The sequence below is a fragment of the Stenella coeruleoalba genome, assembly GCF_951394435.1.
Source record: "Stenella coeruleoalba genome assembly, chromosome: 16".
NCBI classification, from domain to species: Eukaryota; Metazoa; Chordata; class Mammalia; order Artiodactyla; family Delphinidae; genus Stenella; species Stenella coeruleoalba.
Window position 1 is genome coordinate 56,296,975 of NC_137162.1, and position 18,886 is coordinate 56,315,860.

At 43.3% G+C, this 18,886-nt stretch overlaps 1 protein-coding gene across 1 annotated transcript in view; it reads right to left on the minus strand.

Annotated features, from left to right (window-relative positions):
• LRMDA (leucine rich melanocyte differentiation associated) overlaps positions 1 to 18,886 on the minus strand; it is a 1,307,794-nt gene that overhangs the window by 34,185 nt on the left and 1,254,723 nt on the right. The window contains exon 8 of the mRNA XM_079899924.1: positions 6,170 to 6,333. The gene's annotated coding sequence lies outside the window, so the exon portion shown is untranslated. The remainder of the gene's footprint in view (positions 1 to 6,169; positions 6,334 to 18,886) is intronic.

Consider the following 18,886-nt stretch of genomic DNA (forward strand, 5'->3'; position numbering starts at 1 on the left):
TAAGTTCTCGCCTCAGTGATGCATTGCAAACAGTTTCCCTGGAGAATTAACAAGTTCCTGACCACAGTATTGTATGCAAATAAATAAACAAACGCTAAAACAAAACAAAAAACAAAACCCCAAAACCAAAATCCCACCCAGTTTAGCTGCCTTAAAAGGCTGCCAGGATCTCTTGGTGAAGAAAGACATCTGGATCAGGACCTGAAAGAATAAAATGTACTCTTTGGGTGCAAAGAATCACTGCTGCATCTCCCTCGGAGGGTCAGCCTCCAGAGGTTGACCACCTGAAGCAGTTCAGCTTGGGGAGAGGGGTCTGCTGGCCAATTAGAGTTGATGGTTTTACAGGCAAAAATGTTGATCATTTTACATGACCAGGCAAGAGCTCCCAGGCTATTAGTGACTGAGGATTTAGAAATTTAAGATAAGTTCTATTTATGGTTGGAAAAAAACACCTCTCTGTGGACTCGAGCATGGGAAGTTTAGCTCCCAGGACATAATGAGCACGCTACAAGTTGTAGGGGCTTAGCTGTCAGACATCCACACACACAACCTCAACCCTCCTCAAGCCCTTCTCCCAACCCCACCCTCAGGGCCCATTCTGAGGCCAGAACTGGCATCACATACCAGTTGCAAGAACTGAACAGCATTTGCACTTAATTGGACGATATACATTATTCATGAGCCTTGAGTCTGTGATGATTTTGGCATTCATTAGGGGGGAAAATGGGGCATTAGTTTTCTTGGTACAAAACATTCCGTATTAAACTTCATTTGCGATCCACTTTTCAACGTGAGGAATTAGAAATGCTTTTAAGTAAAGTTAGGAACTATGAAATAGCTAGAGAACAAGAAGCAGCAACTTCTAAAGATGGCGAATAAAGGAGTAAAAGCTGGGATTTCCCGATGTCTCAGTACTCACAGCTCTAAGCTCTGAGTATAGGAGAGGGAGAGTCAGCCTAAAATTCAAGCAGGGGAATAAAAATTGCAATGATAGTAATGATAAATGTTTGTATGCATATACCTAGACTTACATACATATATACCATATATATTATATACAAACATCTGTATTTTATATTTCAATATATACAGGCATATATATATACACACACACACACATACATGCACACATATATATTCAAAATTTATTTCAAAGCAGTGGATGAGTTGTGCAGTTTTTGCCCTACCTCTATTTTTCCAAAATTAAATGCATCATCTTCTGCGAGATAAATGAGGCCTAGTTTAGGGTTGTATCATGCCCTTTTTCATTCCATTTGGAATAAAGACTTCAAAACCTATCTATCAGAAGCGTTTGTAGACTGAGGTTGAATCTGCCTAGTTTCCCTTTTCACAAGTGTATCTAGAGCCTCAGAATTGGGATCAACTAAGTCAATCACTTTAGTTTGCACATGAAGAAACTGAGGCACAATGAGGGGTCCCGGAGCTCTAGTGCTCAGGGGATAAGAAGTGAAGAAAATCGGACTTCCTTGGCAACTTTCATGCACGCCTGCCCCACATGGTCACAGCTCCCTGGGAAAGCCTTTTAGTCAGAGGCTTTCAAGTCAAACAAATCTGGTGCAAACACTACAGGCTCGTGGGCAAGGCTCTTCATCTCATTAAGCTTCCATTCTTCAATTATAAAAGAAGATACATTTTGGAGGTTTGTTAGAAGGTCTAGAAGAGATAACTACAGGTAAAGCCCTTAGGACAATGCCTAGCATACACTAAACCTCCGTAAAGATTCACTGTGATGGTCCTATTTTCTTTATTATAAAGTCTGAACACACAGCTCACCTGCACAATCTAGCTATTGCTTGCTAGCTGTCCCACATTGGTGACATTTGTCTGATTTTCTCAGTTAGACGGGGAGTTCCATAGATCAGAGTCGTCTTGTAGTCCCACTTAGTATTCTCCATGCCTGGCCTTAATTCAGCTAGTGGGTGCTCAATAATGATAAGAACTGTGTTTTACATGGTGGGACAGTTTGTAACATGGAGTCCTTTCATGCAGCCCTATGATGATGATGTACCTGCCATCAAAAATTGGTGCTGATTGTGCTTTAATACTGAAGAGAAATCCCACACACGAGACTATTGACAAGCAAAGTTCCCCTCTTTGTCTCAGTTATCGCTCACAAGGGCCCAGGCAGGCAGATACCACCACCCCCATTAAATAGAGGAGGATAGTGAGTTTTTGGGGAAAAGGAGCTATACGCCTGAAGTCCAGCAACAAAGGGATGGGCCCGGAAAATAATCTCAGTGTTCCCACCCTACATCCAGCACGGATTCCACTCGATGCCCCTTGTCTTGGGGTAGACTCACTGGCTATTGCTGTGGGTTCAACACAAAGCAAGGTCCCTGTTTAAGGATGGTGCTTTCAGAAGAGTAGGGTAAGTAGGTTGGCTCACTTCTGAAAGTATTTTATTTGAGAAGGCTCCAAAGCCTGAGTAAAGGGACTGCCCGTTACTGAGGTCTGAAGCATAGCTCCAAGGGGCTCATCACAAAAGCGAAATGTCTTGGAAGTTTCCCGTTAAAATTCATGTCCATTTGGGTCAACCCCACATTAAAATGTGTGTTTCTTTTAATATACATTTCCTCTTCCATCTAAAGGAAAATAGGTATTCCAAGAAAATGCACCATTTTTTCCTATAGTTCAGGCCATCCCCGGCCCACAGCTGTACACTGAGATTCAAAAGAATGCTTGAGGGCTATCTCTAGCGTAACCCCCAAATCTCAGCTCCAGCCCACATGTGTGATGACGACCCCACAGCCTATGGTCATCGGGGCACAGCTAATGGCCCTCAGCGAGGGTGAGGGCTGCCTGCAGACAGCAACTGGGCTGACCCTCCGTCAATTCTTCTTAAGGAGGCACTGAGGATGCCCGCTTTCCCACAAAAGCCCTAAGAGCAGCCAAACTCATTTCTCTTCTGTCCATGTGTATTAATTCCTGTTTCTGTAATGAGATACAGAAGAGAAAAAAGGGGAAGAGGACTGATGTAGAATCAGATTGGGCCTGATGAGTTATGGAGCCTGCCTTCTCATCAGTGATGTAAAACAGCCCGGGCTCTATTTACTGCTGCTGTCAGCAGGATCGATAAATAACATTTTCAGTGACATGAAGAGGGAACGCGTGAGCTCAATGAAATGAAGGGGAGCCAGAAGTAGATGCAGACAATGGCCTTTTTCTCTCCCTGCCCCGGCAGGAGTCACCTGTTTGGCTGGGAGAGGCAAGGGGGTAGAAATTCGGTCTGGCTTTTAAAAAGGGAAGAGGATGCATCCCCAGGAGGAGGAGAGGGCTTCTCTGCTGAGAGGGGAGGCGAGGGAGGGCATGGTCCATTGTCACCATCACTTCCCTGCTGTATCGAGCCACACCCTGTCTGAGCTGAAAAGCCACCATCAGCTGGCCTGGGTGGGCAAAGCCCCATCTTCTTGGCCACTTCAGAGGGAGGTGTTTGACTTATTGTTTATACTTGAGAAAGAGTACAGGGCTAAGGTGGAACCCAGAGGAGATTCGTTTGACTGCCAGAGGGCTGAGGATGCTGACCATTAAGAAAGGCCTCTGTGGGCTTCCCTGGTGGCGCAGTGGTTGAGAGTCTGCCTGTCGATGCAGGGGACACGGGTTCATGCCCCAGTCCGGGAAGATCCCACATGTCGCGGAGCGGCTGGGCCCGTGAGCCGTGGCCGCTGAGCATGTGCGTCCAGAGTCTGTGCTCTGCCTTGGGAGAGGCCACAACAGTGAGAGGCCCGCGTACAGCAAAAAAAAAAAAAAAAAAAAAAAAGGCCTCCATGGTTAGAGGGGTGAGGTGAGGTGACCCACAATACAGCAGAATTCCAGTTCCCTCCAGCAAGAGTTTGGAGGTCAAGAATCGACATGAGCACAGAATTTCCACTTTGAAGGAATCTCTGAGGTAATCTTGTCCAACCTCTCACTAAACATCAGAATCCTCTCCTCAGTACTTGTGAGGGGCAGACCCAGCCCCTGAACACAGCGGGACCACGGACTCTTTCCATTATAGGCGCCCTCCAAGCTGCAGGGGTGGTTGAAGCATCCGACGCAAGGCAGCAGGCACAGCAACCTGCAGTCTGTCTGCTTTGCAAGGCAGGTGAGACTGGCATTCTGCTGGTGGGCTGGGATACCAGGTGTACCCAAGTGGCCCCCGCACAGCCCCTCCTGCCTTTGCTTTGGGGACAATTTGCAACAAGATGCTCTCAGCTAAAAGCATTGTAAAGAAGCTCAGCTTCAGGTACAGTGAAAATACAACTTTGAGGACTTCATTTGCATTAACGCTTCTTTTCCCTGGAACCTTTCTAGCATGTTCATTTGGGCTAAAAACCATGCGCTGTTAAGAGTCATTTATAATATCTCAGACTCTCTGTGGCGTTTAAGAGTTTTGGCAGAAACCAGTGTGATAGGTCCAGAAACATCTGGGGGAGAGAGAGGAAGAGAAAGGAGGAAGTCATTAGTGTGGGAGAAGAAGAAGGGCAGAGAGAGGAGAGAGACGGATAGAAAGAAAGCAAGAAAGAAAAAGGGGAAAAGGAAACAGAAGGAAAAAGAAAAAAAGAAGGGGGCTGAGCAAAAGGAGAAGTGTGAAGGGAGTAGTGGGAGACTCTTCAGCAAATCCTATTCTCCTCAACTCTGCTTCCAATTTATAAACACTGTTAATTGGATGGACGACGACATAGCCAAATAAAGCTCTTCTCTAGACACTGCGTTGAAAAGTGCCAAGAAATAGAATCAGAAGGTTATATATATAATCATAAGTCAAGCTCTCCCTCGACTTATGATGGCGTTATGTCCCGATAAGCTCATCGAGAGTTGAGTACATCATAAATGGAAATGCATTTAGTTCCTCTAACCTACCAAACATCACAGCTTAGCCTAGCCCACCTTAAACACGCTCAGAACACTTCCATTAGCCTACAGTTGGGCAACATCATCTACCACAAAGCCTATTTTATAATCAAGTGTTGAATCTGTCGTGTAATTTATTGAATACTGCAATGAAAATGAAAAACAGAATGGCTGCCTGGGTACTGAGTAGTTGTATGTTGGTTGTCAGTCAGGGCTGACTGCGAGCTGTGGCTGCTGCTCCCAGCATCATGAGACAGTCTTGCAACGCATATCACTTGCCCAGGAAAAGACTAAAATGAAAAATTCAAAGTACAGTTTCTACTGAATGTACATTGCTTTCATGTCATCGTAACACTGCAAAATCATAAGTCGAACCATCGGAAGTCACAGACTGTCTATATGTATATTCCAGACTCTAATCCCAAGTATTCTTTGGGGAAGTCCAACGAAATCCTTCTGGCTACTGGAATATGTCATAATTAAAGTCCTTCTTAATACTCATAATAGTGGGTGCTTACTAGATGCCATGCATTGTTCAAAGTACTTATCAGTATTAATGCATCGAATCCACATTCCAGGCCTACAAAATTGGGGCCATTACTGTGCTTATTCTGCCAGCAAGCATGGAGACTGAGTAACTGTCTAGGGCCACAGAACCAGGAATGCAGTAGCCAGGATTTGCTCCGAGGCAATCTGGCTACAGAGCGTAGGCATTGGACCACCTTATGATTCTGCCTCTCAATCACTTTTGTATCATTCATTCATTCATTCATTCAAGAGACACTTACTGATCTCCCCATCAGCCAGGCTCTGAACCTCCCCCAGCAACAACACCTGGGCACAAAGGACACAAGCAAGAACAGGCGCAATCTCGGCTCAAAAGGACAACGGGTCTGATGGATAAGACCTCACGATGAAAGGTAACTGCATGGTTATTTCCCTCCATGCTCTCAAAAAGATAAGCAAGGTAGGCTCACACGAATTTGCATCTCTAATAAGCTCTCACACGACGTCAGTGTTGCTGGTCTGGGGATCACACTTTGAGGACTACTGGGTCAGAGACAGTATTGTACGCAGAGAGAACAGAAGCTGAGACTTAGACCTAGACTATCACTGAGAGGTTTCCAGGTGAAGATGCAGGAGGAGAGAATGTCCACAAATCTGGAGGCAATAGGCAGATGCCACTTGGGGAAATGGAGGTGCTGGCTGGAACCGGAAATGTAAAGCTGGCGAGGGAAAGGAGGTGATGCTGTAGAGGCAGCTTGGGGCCAGGTAAACGTAACAGAGCTTTCACCCCGTCCGGGAGAGGCTCACTCACCACTAACGATCCCACTGAGGTACCACGGAGGGTTTGTTGTTTCCGAAAGATGATGTCATCTTCCGCCATGAAAGGCAAGTCAGACTTCCAATCACTTAGCAGTCCTTCCTCCATCTCCTCTTGGACAAACTGCCTCAGGCTGGACTGACCTCATGTTTCTGTTGCTGCACGAGAAAAATAAACATGTACAAGTTAATGATGGGGTTTTGTCCACGATAAAACCCAGCTCTTTATGGGGATCACATGTGTGACTGCTTCTGCAGATGGTTTTGAGAGGAACTGGAAGGTCCCAATGGCTGCTAAAGAGCTTCCAAATCCCACTATTGTAGCACTCTTATTAATCTATCCAATCACCACGGGACTCCTAATAACATGCACATGTGTATGCAGGAAAGGTAATCTATTGCTATCAAATCCTCCCGAATACAGTTGTAGAGAAGGGTTTATCAGGATATCTACTTATCCATGACTGGGGTTGAGGGAGCAGAGGGTCGATCTGGCCCCTGTTAAATGTCTTCACCTGCATAGATGTCACTGCTCTTCATGCTCCCCAGACTGTGACAGACATGCATACACAACTGTGTCAGGGTCACTTTGATGTACACACAATCAATCTGATACTCACTGACCAGTTCATTTCAGTCCATGTCACAGCTGCCTCGGGGCTCATATAGGCAGATATATACATTCTCTCCAGAATTGTCGTATGGCCCCAATCTCCTAACAAAATTTTAGGGGGTTTATCTCAGGGGTAGAATGGGAGGTTGGGTACCTCAGTGGGTGCTCATTACAAATAAGTAAAAATGCAGCATGAAGAAAAAGAGAGGAGTGGAGACCACTCAGAATGGAATGGGAGAGAGAGGGACAGAAAAGGAAACAGGTAGGACAGCGCTGGGGCACTGAATGCAAACTCCTTTTTACCAGGCTCGTGGCCTAAGAGTCTGCTGAGGAAGGAGTGGGCTTGGTTGTGGCCCAGCAGAGGCATGATGGTATTACCCTGCTCTCTGAATGAGACAGCATTCTAGCCTGGAATGATGGAGTAGGACAAATCTTTCAAGATAGAAACAAAAACAAAACAAAAATCCAAAACACCAAAAAAAAAAAATACAACAACAACAAAAAACAAACCCACATCATTTAAGCTCTGAAACATAATTCACAGTTTGAATTTTATTTTCCTTCTGCCAAGAGGTACACTTCATTGAGTACCTTAAGGCATCTGGTAGTTATCCTGAGATGTCATAGGTGGGGTGGTGGCATGAGGAGAGGTATGGATAGGGAGGTCCAATCCTCCCAATCACTGCAACCACTGCAACCACTGCTAATACAAAAAGTGACTCTTTCTTTTAGGTGTGGGGTTAGCAAGACCCAATGAACTTTTTTTAAAAAACCCTCATCAGGGCTTCCTTTGTGGCGCAGTGGTTGAGAGTCTGCCTGCCAATGCAGGGGACACGGATTCGGGCCCTGGTCTGGGAGGATCCCACATACCGTGGAGCAACTAGGCCCATGAGCCACAACTGCTGAGCCTGCGCGTCTGGAGCTTGTGCTCCGCAGCGGGAGAGGTCACAATGGTGAGAGCCCCGCGCACCGCAATGAAGAGTGGTCCCCGCTCGCCGCAACTGGAGAAAGCCCATGCACAGAAACGAAGACCCAACACAGCCATAAATAAATAAATAAATAAAAACAAAACCAAAAAAACCCTCATCAGATCTTGATCAACAGGGCTGTTAATGTTTTCTCTGTCTCTCAAAACCTGATACAGGTCAGGTCCCCAGCTTGTTAACTGCTGCTCTGGCCATCACTAGTTCCTGCTTCAGATGGCTGCCCCATTTACCTTAGCTTAATACATTACCAGGCCAACAGAAGATGGTATATAGGTATTCTTTTATTATGCTCGATAGCATATTGAAGCAGGCTTCAATGTAAAGTGACACATACATCTAACTTTCTTCATCCTTTAATTTGACTCAGTGGCAACACAACATGGGCATAACAGACAATGTACAGTCTATTAGCAATTTTACAGTGAATTACTGTTAGTCTGTCATCTCAGTGTTTTTAACTGACTTGCATATGATCTAGTGGAACATTTCATGTGTGCCTGTATTTTGCCTCCTGACAACCTGTATAGAAGGCACAGCCAGCATGGCATATGAAATATGCATGCATCCTCCCATGAAAATATTTATAAATACACGATGTTAATAGTGAAAAACTTGAGGAGACCTTCAATATGGTGGAGGAGTGAGACATGGAGATCACCCTCCTCCCCACAAATACATCAGAAATACATCTACATGTGGAACAACTCCTACAGAACACCTACTGAACGCTGGCAGAAGACCTCACACATCCCAAAAGGCAAGAAACTCCCCACGTACCTGGGTAGGGCAAAAGAAAAAAGAAAAAAGCAGAGACAAAGAATAGGGACGGGACCTGCACCTCTGGGAGGGAGCTGTGAAGAAGGAAAAGTTTCCACACACTAGGAAGCCCCTTCGCGAGCGGAGACTGCGGGTGGCAGAAGGGAGAAGCTTCAGAGCCACGGAGGAGAGCACAGCAACGGGGGCGCGGAGGGCAAAGCGGAGAGATTCCCGCACAGAGGATCCGTGCCGACCAGCACTCACCAGCCCGAGAGGCTTGTCTGCTCACCTGCTGGGACACAGGTGGGAGCTGGGAGACGAGGCTCAGGCTTCAGAGGTCAAATCCCAGGGAGAGGACTGGGGTTGGCTGCGTGAACACAGCCTGAAGGGGGCTAGTGTGCCACAGCTAGCCGGGAGGGAGTCCAGGAAAAAGTCTGGACCTGCCTAAGAGGCAAGAGACCATTGTTTCAGGGTGCACGAGGAGACGAGATTCAGAGCACCACCTAAATGAGCTCCAGAAATGGGCGTGAGCCGCGGCTATCAGCACAGACCCCAGAGACGGGCATGAGACGCTAAGGCTGCTGCTGCCGCCACCAAGAAGCCTGTGTGTGAGCACAGGTCACGATCCACACCTCCCTTTCCGGGATGCTGTCCCGGGAGGCTGTGCAGCCCGCCACTGCCAGGGTCCCGTGATTCAGGGACAACTCTTCCGGGAGAATGCACAGCGCCCCTCAGGCTGGTGCAACGTCACGCCGGCCTCTGCTGCTGCAGGCTCGCCCCGCACTCCGTGCCACTCCCTCCCCCCAGCCTGAGTGAGCCAGAGCCCCCGCATCAGCGGCTCCTTTGACCCCGTCCTGTCTGAGCGAAGAACAGACGCCCTCAGCGACCTACATGAAGAGGCGGTTCCACATCCAAAGCTGAACCCCGGGAGCTGTGAGAACAAAGAAGAGAAAGGGAAATCTCTCCAGGCAGCCTCAGGAGCAGTGGATTAAATCTCCACAATCAACTTGATGTACCCTGCATCTGTGGAATACCTGAATACACAACGAATCATCCCAAATTGAGGAGGTGGACTTTGGGAACAACTGTATACTTGGGGTTTGCTTTCTGCATCTAATTTGTTTTTGGTGTTATGTTTATCTTAGTTTAGTATTTACAGTTTATTATCATTGGTAGATTTGTTTATTGACTTGATTGTTTTTGTTTTTTTAAAAAAAACATATACATATATATTTTTTTCCTTTTTCTCTTTTTGTGAGTGTGTATGTGTATGCTTCTTTGAGTGATTCTGTCTGTGTAGCTTTGCTTTTACCATTTGTCCTAGGGTTCTGTCTGTCCGTATTTTTTTTTTTTTTAGTATACATTTAGCGCTGGTTATCATTGGTGGATTTGTTTTTGTTTGTTTTGTTTTTTGTTTTTCTTTGCGGTACGTGGGCCTCTCACTGCTGTGGCCTTTCCCGTTGCGGAACACAGGCTCTGGACACACAGGCTCAGCGGCCATGGCTCATGGGCCCAGCCACTCCGCGGCATGTGGGATCTTCCCAGACTGGGGCACGAACCCATGTCCCCTGCATCGGCAGGTGGACTCTCAAACACTGTGCCACCAGGGAAGCCCCGTGGATTTGTTCTTTTGGTTTGGTTGCTCTCTTCTTTCTTTTTTTCTATTTTTGAATTACTTTTTTTTTAATTTATAATAATTAAAAAAAAATTTTATTTTAATAACTTTATTTTATTTATTTTGTTTCTTTCTTTTTTCCTCCCTTTTCTTCTGAGCCATGTGGCTGACAGGGTCTTGGTGCTCTGGCCAGGTGTCAGGCCTCTGCCTCTGAGGTGGGAGAGGCAAGTTCAGGACATTGGTCTACCAGAGACCTCTGGCTCCACGTAATATCAAACAGCGAAAGCTCTCCCAGAGATCTCCAACTCAATGCTAAGACTCAGCTCCACTCAATGACCAGCAAGCTCCACTCCTGGATGCCCCAGGCCAAACAACTAGTAAGACAGGAACACCACCCCACCTACTGGCAGAGAGGCTGCCTAAAATCATAATAAGGTCAGAGACACCTCAAACACACCACTGGAAGCGGTCCTGCCCACCAGAAAGATAACATCCAGCATCATCCACCAGAACACAGGCACCAGTCCCCTCCACCAGGAAGTCTACACAACCCACTGAATTAACCTCACCCACTGGGGGCAGAGACCAAAAACAATGGGAAATACGAAACTGCAGCCTGTGAAAAGGAGATCCCAAACACAGTAGGTTAAGCAAAATAAGACAGAGAAACACAGCAGATGAAGGAGCAAGGTAAAAACCCACCAGACCAAACAAATGAAGAGGAAATAGGCAGTCTATATGAAAAAGAATTCAGAGTAATCGTAGTAAAGATGATCCAAAATCTTGGAAATAGAGGGGAGAAAATACAAGAAACATTTAACAAGAACCTAGAAGAACTAAAGAGCAAACAAACAAGGATGAACAACACAGTAAGTGAAATTAAAAATGCTCTAGAAGGAATCCATAGCAGAATAACTGAGGCAGAAGAACGGATAAGTGACCTGGAGATAAAATAATGGAAATAACTACCACAGAGCAGAATAAAGAAAAAAGAATGAAAAGAACTGAGGACAGTCTCAGAGACCTCTGGGACAACATTAAGCACACCAACATGCGAATTATAGTGGTCCCAGAGGAAGAAGAGAAAAGAAAGGGACTGAGAAAATATTTGAAGGATTATAGTTGAAAACTTCCCTAACATGGGAAAGGAAATAGGCAATCAAGTCCAGGAAGCACAGAGAGTCCCATCCAGGATAAATCCAAGGAGAAACATGCCAAGACACATATTAATCAAACTATCAAAAATTAAATACAAAGAAAAAACATTAAAAGCAGCAAGGAGAAATAACATGCAAGGGAATCCCCATAAGGTTAACAGCTGACCTCTCAGCAGAAACTCGGCAAGCCAGAGGGGAGTGGCAAGACATATTTAAAGTGATGAAAGGGAAAAACCTACAACCAAGATTACTCTACCTAGCAAGGATGTCATTCAGATTCAATGGAGAAATTAAAACCTTTACAGACAAGCAAAAGCTAAGAGAATTCAGCACCACCAAACCAGCTTTACAATATATGCTAGAGGAACTTCTCTAGGCAGGAAACACAAGAGAAGGAAAAGACCTACAATAACAAACCCAAAACAATTAAGAAAATGGTAAGAGGAACATACCTATTGATAACTACCTTAAATGTAAATGGATTAAATGCTCCCACCAAAAGACACAGACTGGCTGAATGGATACAAAAACAAGATCCGTATATATGCTGTCTACAAGAGACCCACGTCAGACCGAGGGACACATACAGACTGAAAGTGAGGGGATGGAAAAAGATATTCTATGCAAATGAAAATCAAAAGAAAGCTGGAGGGGCTTCCCTGCTGGTGCAGTGGTTGAGAGTCTGCTGACGATGCAGGGGACACGGGTTCCTGTGCAGGTTCCTGTGGGTCCAGGAAGATCCCACATGCCGTGGAGCGGCTGGGCCCGTGAGCCATGGCCGCTGAGCCTGTGCGTCTGGAGCCTGTGCTCCGCAACGGGAGAGGCCACAACAGTGAGAGGCCCGTGTACAGCAAAAAAAAAAAAAAGCTGGAGTAGCAATTCTCATTATCAGACAAAACAGACTTTAAAATAAAGACTATTACAAGAGACAAAGAAGGACACTACATAATGATCAAGGGATCAATCCAAGAAGAAGATATGAAAATTGTAAATATTTATGCACCCAACATAGGAGCACCTCAATACATAAGGCAAATGCTAACAGCCATAAAAGGGGAAATCGACAGTCACACAATCATAGTAGGGGATTTTTACACCCCACTTTCACCAATGGACAGATCACCCAAAATGAAAATAAATAAGGAAACACAGTTTTAAATGATACATTAAACAAGATGTACTTAATTGATATTTATAGGACATTCCATCCAAAAACAACAGAATACATTTTCTTCTCAAGTGCACGTGGAACATTCTCCAGGATAGATGATGTCTTGTGTCACAAATCAAACCTTGGTAAATTTAAGAAAACTGAAATCATATCAAGTATATTTTCTGACCACAACACTATGAGACTAGATATCAATTACAGGAAAAAAATCTGTAAAAAATACAAACACATGGAGGCTAAACAATACACTACTAATTAAACAAGAGGTCACTGAAGAAATCAAAGAGGAAATCACAAAAACCTAGAAACAAATGACAAGGAAAACACGATGAGCCAAAGCCTATGGAATGCAGCAAAAGCAGTTCTAAGAGGGACGTCTATAGCAATACATTCCCACCTCAAGAAATAAGAAACATCTCAAATAAACTACCTAAATTTACACCTAGAGCAATTAGAGAAAGAAGAACAAAAAACCCCATGGTTAGCAGAAGTAAAGAAATCATAAAGATCAGATCAGAAAGAAATGAAAAAGAAATGAAGGAAACGACAGCAAAGATCAATAAAACTAAAAGCTGGTTCTTTGAGAAGATAAACAAAATTGATAAACCATTAGCCAGACTCATCAAGAAAAAAAGGGAGAAGACTCAAATCAATAGAATTAGAAATGAAAAAGGAGAAGTAACAACTGACTTCAGAAATACAAAGGATCATGAGAGATTGCTACAAGCAATTCTATGCCAATAAAATGGACCACCTGGAAGAAACGGACAAATTCTTAGAAAAGCACAATCTTCCTAGACTGAAGCAGGAAGAAATAGAAAATATAAACAGGCCAATCACAAGCACTGAAATTGAGACTGTGATTAAAAATCTTCCAACAAACAAAAGCCCAGCACCAGATGGCTTCACAGGCGAATTCTATCAAACATTTAGAGAAGAGCTAACACCTATCCTTCTCAAACTCTTCCAAAATATAGCAGAGGGAGGAACACTCCCAAACTCATTCTACGAGGCCAACATCACCCTGATACCAAAACCAGACAAAGATGTCACAAACAAAGAAAACTACAGGCCAGTATCAGCGATGAACATAGATGCAAAAATCCTCAACAAAATACTAGCAAACAGAATCCAACAGCACATTAAAAGGATCATACACCATGATCAAGTGGGGTCTATCCCAGGAATGCAAGGGTTCTTCAATATACATAAATTAATCAATGTGATAAACCATATTAACAAATTGAAGGAGAAAAACCATATGATCAACTCAATAGATGCAGAAAAAGCTTCTGACAGAATTCAACACCCATTTATGATAAAAACCCTCCAGAAAGTAGGCAGAGAGGGAACTTACCTCTACATAATAAAGGCCATATATGACAAACCCACAGCCAACATCGTTCTCAATGGTGAAAAACTGAAACCATTTCCTCTAAGATCAGGAACAAGACAAGTTTTTTTTTTTTTTTTTTTTTTTAACATCTTTATTGGGGTATAATTGCTTTACAATGGTGTGTTAGTTTCTGCTTTATAACAAAGTGAATCAGTCATACATAAACATATGTTCCCATATGTCTTCCCTCTTGCGTCTCCCTCCCTCCCACCCTCCCCATCCCACCCCTCCAGGCTGTCACAAAGCACCGAGCCAATATCCCTGTGCCATGCGGTTGCTTCCCACTAGCTATCTACCTTACTACGTTTGTTAGTGTGTACATGCCCATGACTCTCTCTCGCTCTGTCACAGCTCACCCTTCCCCCTCCCCACAACCCCAAGTCCGTTCTCTAGGGGAACAAGACAAGTTTGTCCACTCTCACCACTATTATTCAACATAGTTTTGGAAGTTTTACCCATGGCAATCAGAGAAGTAAAAGAAATAAAAGAATCCAAATCAGAAAAGAAGAAGGAAAGCTCTCACTGTCAGATGACATGATACTATACATAGAGAATCCTAAAGAAGCTACCAGAAAACTACGAGAGCTAATCAATGAATTTGGTAAAGTAGCGGGATACAAAATTAATGCACAGAAATCTCTTGCATTCCTATACACTAATGATGAAAAATCTGAAAGAGAAATTAAGGAGACACTCCCATTTACCACTGCAATAAAAAGAATAAAATACCGAGGAATAAACCTACCTAAGGAGACAAAAGACCTGTATGCAGAAAACTATAAGACACTGATGAAAGAAATGAAAGATGATAGAAACAGATGGAGAGATATACCATGTTCTTGGATTGGAAGAATCAACATTGTGAAAACGACTCTGCTACCCAAAGCAATCTACAGATTCAATGTGATCCCTATCAAACTACCACTGGCATTATTCACAGAAGTAGAACCAAAAATTTCAGAATCTGTATGGAAACACAAAAGACCCCAAATAGCCAAAGCAATCTTGAGAAAGAAAAACGGAGCTGGAGGAATCAGGCTCCCTGACTTCACACTGTAGTACAGAGCTACAGTAATCAAGACAGTATGGTACTGGCACAAAAAACAGAAATATAGATCAATGGAACAGGATAGAAAGTCCAGAGATAAACCCACACACATATGGTCACCTTATTTGTGCTAAAGGAGGCAAGAATATACAATGGAGAAAAGACAGCCTCGTCAAGAAGTGGTGCTGGGACAACTGGACAGCTACATGTAAAAGAATGAAATTAGAACACTCCCTGACACCACACACAAAAATAAACTCAAAATGGATTAAAGACCTAAATGTAAGGTCAGACAGTACCAAACTCTTAGAGGAAAACATAGGCAGAACACTCTATGACATAAATCACAGCAAGATCCTTTTGGACCTATGTCCTAGAGAAATGGAATTAAAAACAAAAATAAACAAATGGGAACTAATGAAACTTAAAAGCTTTTGCACAGCAAAGGAAACCATAAACAAGACCAAAAGACAACCCTCAGAATGGGAGAAAATATTTGCAAATGAAGCAACTGACAAAGTATTAATCTCCAAATTTTACAAGCAGCACATGCAGCTCAGTATCAATATAACAAACAACCCAATCCAAAAATGGGCAGAAGACCTAAATAGACATATCTCTAAAGAAGATATACAGATTGCCAACAAACACATGAAAGGATGCTCAACATCATTAATCATTAGAGAAATGCAAATCAAAACTACAGTGAAAGGATGCTCAACATCATTAATCATTAGAGAAATGCAAATCAAAACTACAATGAGATATCATCTCACACCGGTCAGAATGGCCATCATCAAAAAATCTACAAACAATAAATGCTGGAGAGGGTGTGGAGAAAAGGGAACCCTCGTGTACTGTTGGTGGGAATGTAAATTGGTACAGCCACTATTCAGAATAGTATGGAGGTTCCTTAAGAAACTAAAAATAGAACTACCATATGACCCAACAATCCCACTACTGGGCACATACCCTGAGAAAACCATTATTCAAAAAGAATCATGTATGACGATGTTCATTGCAGCTCTATTTACAATAGCCAGGACATGGAAGCAACCTAAGTGCCCATCGACAGATGAATGGATAAAGAAGATGTGGCACATATATATATAATGGAATATTACTCAGCCATAAAAAGAAACGAAATTGAGTTATTTGTAGTGAGTTGGATGGACCTAGAGTCTGTCATACAGAGTGAAATAAGTCAGAAATAGAAAAAGCAATACCGTATGCTAACATATATATGGGATCTGAAAAAAAAAGGTTCTGAAAAACGTAGGGGCAGGACAGGAAAAAGATGCAGATGTAGAGAATGGACTTGAGGACATGGGGAGGGGGAAGGGTAAGCTGGGACAAAGTGAGAGAGTGGCATGGACATATATACACTACCAAATGTAAAATAGATAGCTAGTGGGAAGCAGCCGCATAGCACAGGGAGATCAGCTCAGTGCTCTGTGACCACCTAGGGGGGTGGGATAGGGACGGTGGGAGGGAGATGCAAGAAGGAGGGGATATGGGGATATTTGTATATGTGTAGCTGATTCATTTCTGTTATACAGCAGAAACTAACACACCACTGTAAAGCAATTATACTCCAATAAAGATGTTAGAAAAATAGTGGAAAACTTAAACAAGGATGACACAATTGATTCTGGTCCAATATGCATAGTTATTATTGAGTTTTTAAACCCATTAAAGGAAAGAGTCTGGAGGAGGAGGTTTAAGAACTAGGGACACTGCAACAGCTTTTGTTTTTCTGAAGCTCTTTCTGGGGGAAGAGATGGGGAGAGTTTTCAGTTAGCCACTAGACCATAGCAAAACACCAAAAAATTCACTGACCTTTTCGTGACTGGGGTAGGAACGATTTTTTCTTATTTGTTGCTTTAGAAAATGATAAAAAGGACCTTGGAGAAAATCCACATTTGTCTATAAGCACTACAAATTCAATCACAGTAGCCCTTAAATAGATCTGAAAAATAACAGTGTATACACATAGATACATCTGCACATGCACACATACACCCATGAGTTACTACAGGGTATATATGTGTATGTGTGTGCATATGCAGATGTGTATATACAAATATAGGTGTGTGTGTGTATATGTATTCATATATATACTTGAATATATACACTCACTGTGTGAAGAAAAGTTATATCTCATCTTCCACGTTCTCAAACTCAGTTTTGAGGCCTTCTTCTCAACTCATTCCTTACTTGTGCTCCAAACAGTCTTGGATAACTGCCTTGTTTATGTTCCTTGAAACTTTTTAGTTGGCTGTGCCTTGGCTTTGTTGGAAGGGTGCCTCATTCCTTGAGTATTAGTCGGGATCACTGTTATCAAAAGTGATAGAGTCTTTCCAGTTACACCAGCCAATGGATTTCTTTGCTGTTGTTCTTTTGTTGCTGTTGCTTTGTTTAACCTAGTTTGAAATAGGTCATAGATGTATAACTTTAAGTGATGCTAGATGCAGGTGTTCAAATGATGTTGTCAGGGCTCTGGCTATCTCGACATGTCGGGGTTCACTCCCCAGTGTATGATTATATCATTCTCAGATAAGTTCTTTCCAGGTGGTGAGAAAGATGGTTGTTAGCATCCCCAGACCCTTATACTAGTAGCTCATCATCAAAAAGAATAGGGACATTCTTTCAGTGTCAAGATTTAGAATCTCTGTGAGATTTCTGAATGGCCCTACTAGGTTCACATTGCCAGTCATTGGACTAATCCCTGGATTTGTTTACACTTTGGGTCTAGCCTGGAGACTTGAGCCCAGCTTAGGGCAGGGGGCTAAGTGGGATTCCATGATTAACAGCCCCATCGGAAACACATGTAATGTTTATGTGTTGGGGGGTGGGGTGGGAAGAATAGCTTTCATAGAAAAGGGGAATTAGAAGTAGAAACCACCTCTCCAACTTACCTACCCAGGTGCCTTGACTCAGATCACCTCAGATGGCCATCTCTCCTTATTTGACCACACTCAAGACTCTACAATCCTTTACCCTCCACCCAGGTGTCAACTTCTTTTCTTCCTCTCTCCTAAGCCTCCTTTAAATCACAGATGACATTGCTCAGGACTTTCCAGGGAAGTCAGGAGTCAACAAGAGCCCAAGAGATAAAACACCTGCCTGGCCAATAAGCCTTAAAAGAAGCAGTAAAAATGGGCAGATGGTCTCCATTCAAGAGTCTTGGAAAAGCAGCCAGACATTCTGTGCTCACTTAACAAACATGAAACAAATCACACACATCCAAAAAATGGATTCTGCTCATGACCACTGGCTGGATCACTGGAAGAAGGAAAACATCCTTTCAACCGTGTTTCCTAGCCCAGTTCCTCTTTCCATCTTCAAATTGTCTTACCATTGAATCTAAGCCTTCTCTAGAATGACCTGTGGTGTAGTACATGGTGCCAAAGTTCTAGGATAAGACAGACTCGTGATGATCAGGGCAAGTTCCCTCATCTCTAAACTTGGCTTATCCTTTATCTGTAGTATCGGAATAAGAATATTTATTTCATGGCACAGTTGTGAGGCTTCAATCACTTAACCTCTTTAAGCTTCAATTTCACGATCTGTACAATGGGCATATACTAATATCTTGTTCATAGGATACGTCAGAGTTGCCTATTCAATATATGTCCTGCTCTCCTTCCTTAGTGACATAGTCCCAGTTTTGGGAGGGATGGCAACATGCATGATTTTTAAAAGACCAAGGCTTCCTTGCAGATAGAAGTGGTAGATGAGATATAAGTGGAAATGGTTAAAAGTGATGTACAGGAATCCTTTTAAAGGAGGCTGATACAGCTGAGAGCTATATTATTTGTCTTATTCCTTCTTTCTATCTGCAATTAGGATGTTATGTCTTCAACTTCAGCAGCTATCTTGGGCCCATGAGGAAAAGACAAAGAATTGCTGAGACCTTGGCTCTGACATCCTTGAGTTGCTGAGACAATGCCAACAAACTCTTACTTCT